Source organism: Microtus pennsylvanicus, chromosome 14, assembly GCF_037038515.1.
Source record: "Microtus pennsylvanicus isolate mMicPen1 chromosome 14, mMicPen1.hap1, whole genome shotgun sequence".
NCBI lineage: Eukaryota > Metazoa > Chordata > Mammalia > Rodentia > Cricetidae > Microtus > Microtus pennsylvanicus.
In genome coordinates this window covers 33164390-33175634 of record NC_134592.1, presented here as the reverse complement: position 1 = coordinate 33175634, position 11245 = coordinate 33164390, and positions in this window count along the sequence as shown.

The window sequence follows — 11245 nt, the reverse complement described above, 5'->3', positions numbered from 1 at the left end:
ACAGCTAACCCAGTCCTATAATAGCATTAACCCATGCTCAAGGTCAGCTCCCTCACGAGTAATCACTCCTTAGAGGTTTTGAGTTCTTTTGTAAGGACGAGTATATTTCACCATTGCATTTGGAAGGGGAGGGGGCAGTTAAACTACGGTAAGTAATATCTGTATATTTTTTAAATAGATACTAATTTATTTAAGGAGTGGTACAATTAAACTTGAAGCTCCAAGTGACTGTTACCTGGAATGGACTTCAAGATTGAACTTGGAAGAGGAAGCTCAGGTCAGCCTTTTTCTTGTTTGGCGGAAGCCCTGCCATTTCCCTTAGTTCTCACAGTGCTTGCACCCATGGTCACAGACACACCCATGTTTCTGCTTTCCAGAGACTGCCTGTCAGTTCCGACTGGTAGTCATTTTCATTGTTATGTAACTACCCTGCATCCCATCCTGACGTGACCACCTCCAGCCTGTTTCGTTATTGGCAGACTCTTATTGCCGCTTAGCTTCAGGTGGGATTAAATCCAACAGCACAGTTTTCCTGTGGTGCTGAACCAACAACTTTGACTCAGCTGTGTTGCAGGGCGTGTGTGTGTGTGTGTGTGTGTGTGCACTATGGACCGAATTATGCCCTCTTCCTTTGACCTTATCTGTAGAAGCCTCGATTCCCAGTACCTCAGGGAGTGATCGTGTTTGGAGGTGTGTAGTATGAGGGCCGGCTTGTTGGGGTTTCTGTTCCCCCCAGTACTCCACAGCCGGCAAGTCCCAAAGAAAATCACACAGAGATCTCCATAAGTTATAAAACTGATTGGCCCATTAGCTCACGCTACTTTTTAGTTCTTGTAGCTTATATTAACCCATTATTCTTATCTATGTTAGCTACATGGCGTGGTACCTTTTGCAGCAGGGTAGCTCACATCTTGCTTCTTTGGTGGTCTGGGAAGAACTACAAAGGGGGCTTCCTGCTTCCCAGAATAACTCCTGTTCTCATTGCCCTGCCTCTACTTTATCTGGTTGACCCACCTATACTTCCTGCCTGACCAATCAGCGTTTATTTAAAACATGATTGACAGAATACAAACAATTCTCCCGCACCAGAGTGGACACTTCAAAGAGATAATTAAATAAAGAAGAGACTACTAGAACACCCGTCCCCCCCCCCTCCAGTGCGGTGCGCGTTTGTGCGCTATGGACTGAATTATGTCCTCTTCCTTTGACTTATCTGTAGAAGCCTCGATTGCCAGTACCTCAGGGAGTGATTGTGTTTGGAGGTGGACACTTTAAAGAGATAATTAAATAAAGAAGAGACTGTTAGAACACCCTCCACCCCCCCAAACCCCAGTGCAATGTCCCTGGAGTCCCTGGAGAAAGAAGGCATTTGGAAATAGAGAGGTCATCTCGGGACGCACATATACACAGGAAATAGAAACCATGTAGGGTTCAGAGAGAAAGTGGCCATGCAGAGAGGCCTTGAGAGAAGCCAAACCTGCCAATGTCTTGAGGTAGGCGTCTGTACTCTAGTACTGTGAGAGAGACATGGCTGCCATTTAAGTCCGCATCTATTGCGGCCGTGTATTTGGCTAACACAGCATACCCCTGAAAGGGTCTAGTCAGGGAGAATCTTCGAGCTCTCTCACTTGGGTGCTGGGCCCACCTGCCCGCCTGCTTCCGTGTGTATATGTGGGGCTGGGTGCCGTTTGTGCAATGGAATAAAGAGCCTAAAGGAAACAGAGCACAGAGGGAAAGGAGTTGAATTCAGCCTGGCCTGCTCCTTCCACTTACACAGGCCAAGTCATCTGATTCTTGATCGAGTTTCCATTAGCAGCAACACAAGCGCCCCAGCTGAGGCGTACATTTTATGTCTCCAGGCTGAGAAAGTTGCTGTCTTGATGAAATTTTGTAAATAGGCCTCTGTGTTTTATAAGTCTGGGTTCCCTGAGGCAAGTAAATGGTATTGCCCCCAAAAGTAAGGGAGACGAATCCGTTGTGTTTTGAGAGTTGGAAAGAAAATTAGCCTGATCTCAAGCATGGATTTCCACTATGGAGCTGCAGGCCTGGGAGGCAGTGACATTGGAGGGGGTTGTGAATAGAGCAGGCTTTAGGGCAAGGGAGGCTCAGGGGGTGCAGTTAAGGACTCTCCATGTGGGCTCACTGAGTGGGTGAGGAGGCCTGTCCACTTGGGCTGGCTGCAAAGGACTTGGTTAAGATGCAGATTCCCAGGCACACAGTAAAGTGGCTGAATGAAATCCCCCCGAGAGTACAGCCTGGGGACAGGCATATTAGGAAGCCTTCCAGCTGAGTCACTGCTGAGTGTGCAGAGCCTTAATTAATTTCCCTAATTAGCTCTCCATCCAGGCAGGAAAGTGCCCATAAACAGATGGCAAGGAAGCCTGGGGCCAAGATTCCATCTGAAGGTCTGAGAGATGGCTCAGTGGGTACCAGCCCTTGCCACCAAGCCTGAGGACCTGAGTTTCTGTTCCCTAGGACCTACAGGCTGGGAGGAGAGAACCAGCTTCTGGAACTTGTTCTCTGACCTCAACATGTCCCTGTTGCATGCATGAGCTCACTCAAGGACGGACACACATATACACACACAGAGACACTAAGTGAATAAGCACAATAATGAAAACATTCTATCTAGTCTGAAGTTGAACGCTCATCAACTTGGGCACATACTCATGGGCCAGACTAGTTAAAAATCCTAGTAGTTCAATTACCAAGGCATCTGGGTGTCAGGACTGTCTCCTTCGTGGTACCAATGGCCTAATCATTGGGTCACCCAGTTTCTATGGTGAGACACTGTTGTGTGATAGCCTGTGGCCTGTGGCCCATGGAGGTCACATGGGTGGAGGGATGGAACTCACCTCAGAGAGCATCCCTCCTTCTCTTGTCTCCTCTAGTTAAGTATGCCTGGAATGCTTGGGCAGGGAGACAGTTTCCCGGCACTGGCTCTGAGTGAAACCTGGAGCACCAAAGGAGTCAGGCTTCTCCAAGGTCAAGTGGCAGAGAGGTGAGGAACCCTTGTCCTTGTCCCTGGCCCTGGATGCGCTCTGGCTGCAGATCCTCAGGCGGCCTTCCTGATCTTCCAGCTGTCATGTAAGCCCTGTGTGTTCTTCATGCCAAAAAGCAATGCAAATCAGACGGCAGCAAATGCTGGGCTACCCCTGGGAGACCTAGGCTCTGTGTCCTATTTCCTCAGTGCATCGCCAGGCCATTTCATGGCCCTCTCTGGACCTCTTTCCCTCACAGAGGCTACTCATGGGACAAATCTTCATCTAAGACTCCAAATGAGGCTCTTGCTTACCAATGTAAGTATTTGCAATACTAGAAAGCCAACTTGGAAAAGCTTGCTACATTAAATACATTATTTAACTTTGACCCTGTGAAAGGATCAGCTAGTAATTCTTTCTCATAGATTTATTTAATTTTAGAGACACTCCCCCACCCCGGCATAAGAGTAAAAATTGGTTGTTTATCAAGATTCAGAGTTTATCGGTGAACTTCTTTACTTCATTAATTGGGAGGAAAGATATATAAACAGATGAAGCCCGCCCTCAGTCATTATTCCCATCCAACTTAAGGAATTATTTAAAAGGGAAACTGCCCTACTTCTAGGGGCTCCCTCTGCATGAATATTTATGTGCTTGTTTTGTGAAACCCGGGTCCCCTTCCTTTGCTTGCCGTAGTTTTCATTTCCGGTGTGCAACCCTGTTGACCAGTCCATAGTCCTCAACTTAACCACTCAAGGAATTTCCGTGGGGATTCGTTTATAGCCCTCATTTTAGCCCATTATCCTATTTTGGGGGGATAATATGATTTTACTGCACTCTAAGATACACACTTCAAAGAAAAGCACATCATTTGTATGGCAAGCATGCAGAATTGAGTTATCCTGATAAAGGCTTGCTTGGAATCCATCTGATGGCACAGAATGGCCATGGTTTCCAGGCAGTTACATTTCAAGTGCTCAAACACTCCTCCTCTCCATGGTTAATGTTCCTTTTTCTCCTGGAGACTGACATTTGCAGCAAAACTGTACACAACCCTCATTAGTGCTGAGTAACTGGACGGGGGCCCTCTCTTCGGTGGTGGTGTGCTACAGGCGTGCAACCCTCCAGGTGAGAGCTGGGATCTGCCTCAGTGCTCTGCTTCCCATAGCTGACACAGCTCTAGTCTTGGAGGGGAGAAGAGTGTTGCTGCCTGGTTCTTTTCTTGGCTTGTCTGTACTCTTCCAGAGCATGGGTAGAAAGTGGGATAGGGAGTGGGGGTGCAGAATGGGGATGGGGAGTGTGGGTGGGAGGATGGAGAGTGGGAATGGAGAATGGGGGTGGGGAATGGGGATAGGGAGCGGGGGTGGGGAGTAGAGGTGGGGGTGGGGAGTGGGGATGGAAAGTGGGGATGGGGAATAAGGGTGGTAAGTGGGTGGGGAGTGGCAGGGTTTCAGGACAGACTCCCTTACTTAATCTTGAGCTGTCCAGTAGGAGTCCTCAATATTAGAGTCCGTTAGGAAAGGCCTGAATGATCCACAGGACTTGGTAGAATGCTGAATCTTAGGTAATTTCTCCTTGGTGAAATGAGTGGAGGTACAGGTTATGTAAGTAGGCTGGGGCTGTAGCTCACACGGTAGAGTTCTTGTCTAGCATGTGTGATGCTCTGAGTTGAGTCCCTAGTACTGTGAAAACAAAGCAGAACGCTTTGCAGATCAATTAGAGAATCTCCGCACACAGTCCAGCCTTGCGTTAGCTCGTTGTCCTTCTGTAGGCCAATGCACATCTGTAACATCTATTAATGCAAATGCAGGCATAGGAGATCCTTGTTCCTAGAGTTGGGAGGAGGAGCCTGTGGGCACTGATGCATCTGCACCATGAACATCTGCAAGGCAGCTCCATGGCTTTGTCTAGACCAAAGACTCTAGTGAGGGCTTTACTCTTGGGAATTGTCGTGTTTACGTTTTGATTGGGGAGAAACAATCACATTTCTTATAAGTCAGGAGAGTCAGAATGTTAGCAGTGAAGAAGAACTGAGATTACAGAAGAACCCCAAAGTTGAATGGCAAGGAAGGGCTGGGTTGACGTGGCTGATGGTTCAGTGTGCGGGACGGAGCCGAGATCAAATATAGAAAAGGCAAGAAGCAAAGACTTGTGAAAGACAGGTTAGAATGAAGAGAAATAGGAATAAGGAAGTATCCTGTGTTAATTGAAAGGAACTCAAATGCCTTTCTGTTCATGCTTCCTTGTAAAATAACAAAATCTACTTGGGGGCAACCATCCTTGGAACAAGTATTTCTGGTTAGGGCATTTTAAACACTGTTTGCTCATGCGTATGTAAAACCTACTGGATGCTTTTGGACCTTGCTGGAATTCAGGCTAAAATGCATCGATGCCCAGGCAATTTAATATGCCCACAAAAGTATAGGCAACAAAAGCAAAAAATAGACAAGTGGAATTGCATCAAACTAAAAAGCTTCCTACAGCGAGGGAAACAATCAACAGAGCCAGGCAACACTCTCTCACAAAGAGAGAGTGTTTGCAAAACAGATCTGGAAAGAGGCCAATGTACAAAATATGTAAGGAACCAACTCAATAGCAAGAAAACAAATAGAGCAATTTAAAAGTGGCCAAAGGACCCAAATGGCTATTCCTATAAAGAATATATCAAAAGGACCAGTAGAAATATGAAAAAATTCAACACCACAAACTGTCAGAGGAATGTAAATTACAGCTGTAGCGAGATACTGGGTCACCCTGGTTACAAAATGGCTATCATCTCAATAGCAAGAGTGAGAAGCATTGGCAAGGATGGAGAGGGAAGGAAGTGCCCATGCCCAACAGATGGGAAGTAAAGTCAGTACAGCACAGGAGTGGCTCTTGCCTATAATCCCTAGCACCCAGGAGGTTGACACATGAGGAGCAACTTTTCTAAGCATAAACCCAGAAGATAATAGTATGTCAAAACTACATTGTGCGTGTGTTCATGCGTGTTCATGTGTTTTCATAGAAACATTATCCACAACAGCCAAGATGGAAACAAATTGAGTCTCCATCAATGAATGACTGGTTAAAGAAAATATGATGTATCTGTGCAACAAAACATTATGCCTCCTTAACAAATAAAAAGAATTATGACTAGGGAGATGGCACAGTCATTAGAATACTTGGCACACAAGCGTAAGGACTCCAGGGTCCATAGAAATGCTGGATGAGCATAACAGTTCACCTGTAATTCTAACCACTGAGGATAGAGATGGAATCCACACAGCAAACTCGCTTTTGAGACTAGCCATATCTATGGACTTTGATTGAGAGACCCTGCTTCAAAGGTGGAAGAACAATTGAAGGTGAATGCTGAGATAAACCTCAGGTTTCAAAATGAATAAACATCCATGTGCATGCCCCCACGCATGCAAACATGCATATGTCACACGCAACACACACATGTGCGCAAGCATACACACATTTCCAAGTGAAACTGAAAAAAAGAAAAAAGGTTGTCTTCTTCATAATAACATGGTGGACATTCCATTAAAGAAAGCAAGCCGGACAGAAATACAAGCACGGTGTGGCTTTATTTACATGGAACCTGAAAATGTTGATTCTAGAGACTAAGAGGTGAGAAGTAGAGAGGTGCTGGTCCAATGGTACAGAGCTATGTTTATATAAAATAAAATTAGCTCTCTGTGTGTGCTGTGTGTAGTGCATGCACATGAGTGTGCTGGTCTGTGTCATGTGCGTGTATGATGAAGGCAGAGGAAGATGTCGGCTGACCTCTCCCATCTCTGTCTTATTCCCTTGAGACAAGATCTCCCACTGAATCTGAACGTCACTGATTTTTCAGCTAGCTTGGCTGCCTACGGAGGCCCCATGGTCATCTTCTATCTGCTTCCTACGGGGTGAGAGGCATACCTGCAGCTGTAACTGGTTTTTTGTGTAGTCGCAAACGAAAAACATCAGTTCCCAATTCCCAGCTCAGTGCCTCTTAAGAGAAAGTCCAGCTGCGATTGTTATTGGAAGGACCCTAAGATCTCCCTATGAAGTTGTCTCCATGTATGCTCATGTGTAATTTGACACGTGTCAAATGACTGAGGATTCTCCCATGAGTTCACATTCCACTTTGTTTCTGAGTAGATAAAGTCATTGCCACAGGAAATCCTCTAAGATTCATGAATTTAAATGGCACCTGTTTTATACCCTTTAGTCTCTCCCAGTCATACCTGTTTTCTATCTGTCTCCTAGCTCTTCCTGGCTGGTTTGCCAGACCTAACAAGGCTCTAGACACGATGCTGTTCTTAAGCAGGCCTGCTCTACCTCACGGTTTCTGCTGTGGTCATCGGCGCTGCCATTTTCCCACATTTTAAGGTATTATCACTGTTGTCAACAGAACACAGTCTTCTGTGCCAGGCTGGATTCCTATCAGGGCTGGAGTCCTTGCTCCCTTCTCTCCTATGGTGTATGCTAAACAGAGCAACACAGCGCCAGGATTGGAGTGATAACCATGATTGTGCAATTCTACACAACTCCCCAAATGGCTTTCTATTACACTTAACATTCAAGATCTTTATCACGGCCGAGAGGCCCTGACTGAGCGACACCCCAGGTGTTTCTCTAATGTTATCTCTGCCGCTCTTTCTGCCATAGCTTCTGCTCTTTCTCAGACACGTGAAGCTTGCTTCACTTTGGAGCCTTTACAAACACTGCCCTCTGTGCCTCCCAAGGGCTCACCCATGTGTCCCTGCTGGCTCTTCTTCTGTGTCTTGAATGTGCTATTGTCCCAGAGGCCTTGAGTAACTTGTAGCCTCTCTTTTGCAACACAGTCTTCCAGTATTTTTATTCCCCCTTCCACTTTCTCCCTCTCTCTTTCCCTCCACTCTTTCCTGAAATTTGCCGTGTAGCCCAGGTTGGTTTCAGCTTCTCTGTCCTCTGCCTCAGCCTGCTCAGTGCTAGGATTATAGAGGCATCCTACCTTGCCAGTGCTTCTCCTTTTCCATTAAGAAAAACGAATGTTTGTTTTTAAGGTAAGTTCTCACTGTAATAACCAAGGGTGGCCTCAAGCTCATGATCCCTCCTGCTGGGGTTACAGGCATGCACCACCACAATCAGCCTTAAAATATTTTTTATCATCTATATTTAAGGTACATGATATACTTTGGTCTGTATAGTAAAATAAGTCAAGAAAACTCTCTGTGTATCACTTTTCATAACTACCCTTCTGTGTGTGATATAAAAATCTAAAGTTTTCTACTGTACAGCACAATATGAACCAGGCCTCACAATGTACCTTAGTGCTCTAGATTTGGTCATTCGGTATAACTTCATCCTCTCTTCATCCTTAGTAACTACTATTTTACTCTGTTTATATAAGTCTGACTTGAATTAAAGTTTTATTTAAATGTTTGTTCATTGGGTGGTAGTGGCACATTTCTTTAATCCTAGAAGGCAGAGGCTGGTGGATCTGAGTTCGAAGCCAGCCTAGTTTACAGAGTGAGCTACAGTACTGCCAGGGGCTATGTAACACAGAGAAACCCTGTCTCAAAAACCAAATTATATGTGTGTGTTTATAAATATACATATATATACACAATCTGGTTATATATAATCTCTATATAATATTTGTTTATTTTATTTTATATGAATATATGGTGTATGCTGGGTTGTGCTGCAGTAACCATGTGCTGGTCAGAGGACAATTTGAAAGGGCTGAGTCCTTCCTTCCACTATATGCATTCAGGGGATTGAACTCAGGGTGTTAGGCTTGGTGGCAACAACCTACTGTACCATCTTGCTGGCATTAGTTTGATTCTTGTAGAGTCTACATACAAATGAGATCATGTAATATTTTTTTCTGCTTTGGCTTTTTAAAATTTTACTTAGCATATATAGTGATTTGAAAATATTTGAATACTTATTTCCCAGTTGATGGAACGTTTGGGAAGGATTCGGAGGTGTGGCCTTATTGGAAAAGATGTGTCACAGGGTCAGCCTTTGAGGTTTCAAAAGCCCACAGCACTCTCAGTTAGCTCTTGGTCTCCTGTTTGTGGATTGAGATGTAAGCACTCAGCAACTGCTCCAGCGCCATGCCTGCCTGCCTGCCTGCTGGCATGGTCCCACAGTGATGGTCATAGATTTTAACCCTCTAAAACTGTAAGCACCAAATAAATGCTTTCCTTTATATGTTGCCTTGGTCAGGTTGTTGTATCATGGAAAGAGAAAAGTAGCCTAGACATCATAACATTCTAAAGGTTCACCTATACAATCGCAGCTCTCTCTCCTCCACCCTCCACCCCACACACATTTTCTGAGGTAGTCAGGGTCCTGTTATGCAATTCAGGACAGCCATGAACTCATAACCCCTGTGCCTTTGCCTTCCAAGTGCTGAAATTATAGGAATGTGCCACCTGTCTGGCTCCAGAAAGTCTTGGTTTCTCTACCTCCACTGCTTGGGGCTGAGGATCAAACCCATCTGAGCTAAATCCTTATTTTTTTTAATTTATTATTATTATTTTTTTGGTAAGACTGGAAAATATTCCACTGTGAGTTGAGTATCACTTTTTTTTTTTGTCTATGAATCCACTGATAGGTGTTAAGCTGTTTTCAAACCTTGGTGTCTGTGAATAACGCTTGAATGAACTCGGGTGCTCAGATATTTCTTTGGCAAACTGACTCATTTTCTTTGAGTAAATAGCCAGAATTGTGATTACAGGGTCATATGATAATTTTATTTTTAGTCTCTGAATAGTCTTCATACTGTTTTTCCATAACGGCTACACTAATTTACATACCCTAATTTACATGCTTTAATTTACATACCCTAATTTACATTCTCACCAACAATGAACTGGGGCCGTGGTTTCTTCAGGTCCTTTCTCACTTTTGCTACCTTTTGTTGTTTGGATAACAGCCATTCCACCTGGGGGGAAGCAATACCTCACTGTGGTTCTAATTTGCATATTCCTGAAGATTAGTTGAACTTTAATTTTTTCATGGACCTGTGGACTTCCTCTGCTTACTTTTAAATTGATTGTTTTCTTGCTATTGGGTAGAGTTTCTTGTGTCTCTAGGGTATTAACCTCTTAACTAGCATCTATAAATGTCTTCTCCCATTAGAGGGCTGTCCCTCCGTGGATGGCTTCATCTTTGGTGTGAGAGCTTTTGAGCACACTGTTGTCCATATGTGTTTATGTCTCCCTGTAGGAGCTTTAAGATTTTAGGTTTTGTATTCAGGTTTTTCAGCCCACTCTAAGTGGATGTTTATCTATGCTAGAAGAGAGGGGCCTGGTTTCATCCTTTTGTGTGAGAATATCCAATTTTTCTCAGAACCATTAATTAAAGACATCATCCATTCTCTGTGAGTTTTGCTGGTTCCTTGTCAAAAATGAGTTGGCTGTACATTATTAGACTTATTTATTGGCATTCTTTGTGTCCCATTAGCCCATGAGTCAGTTTTTATGCAAGTACCATATCATTGTGATGACTATAACTTGCACAATCAGCATTTAAAAAACAGTTGCTTTTCTTTGCACAAATATAGCTTAAGATACCTATGTGCATATGTATATACACACACACACACCAATCTATGCACAAATATAAATAAATACAATTTAAAAAAGAAACCCATTCTTCAATATTCCTGTAACTATGGCCACCCATGAGAATCCCAGAGCCTAAAAAAGAGGAAGACAGAGGTGTGGTCAGGTGTATGTATTTCTGATTAAGGGAATTTGTCTAATGCTTAAGGTATATCCTATCTCTGACTAGTCAGCGCAGTAAGATTCTAGCAGGCAGTACTATAAGATTCTAGAAGGCAGTGCTGTAAGATTCTAGAAGGCAGCACTACAAGATTCTAGAAGGCAGTACTATAAGATTCTAGAAGGCAGTACTGTAAGATTCTAGAAGGCAGTACTATAAGATTCTAGCAGGCAGTACTATAAGATTCTAGAAGGCAGTACTGTAAGATTCTAGAAGGCAGTACTATAAGATTCTAGAAGGCAGTACTGTAAGATTCTAGCAGGCAGTACTATAAGATTCTAGAAGGCAGTACTGTAAGATTCTAGCAGGCAGTACTGTAAGATTCTAGAAGGCAGTACTATAAGATTCTAGCAGGCAGTACTATAAGATTCTAGAAGGCAGTACTGTAAGATTCTAGAAGGCAGTACTATAAGATTCTAGAAGGCAGTACTATAAGATTCTAGAAGGCAGTACTATAAGATTCTAGAAGGCAGTACTGTAAGATTCTAGCAGGCAGTACTGTAAGATTC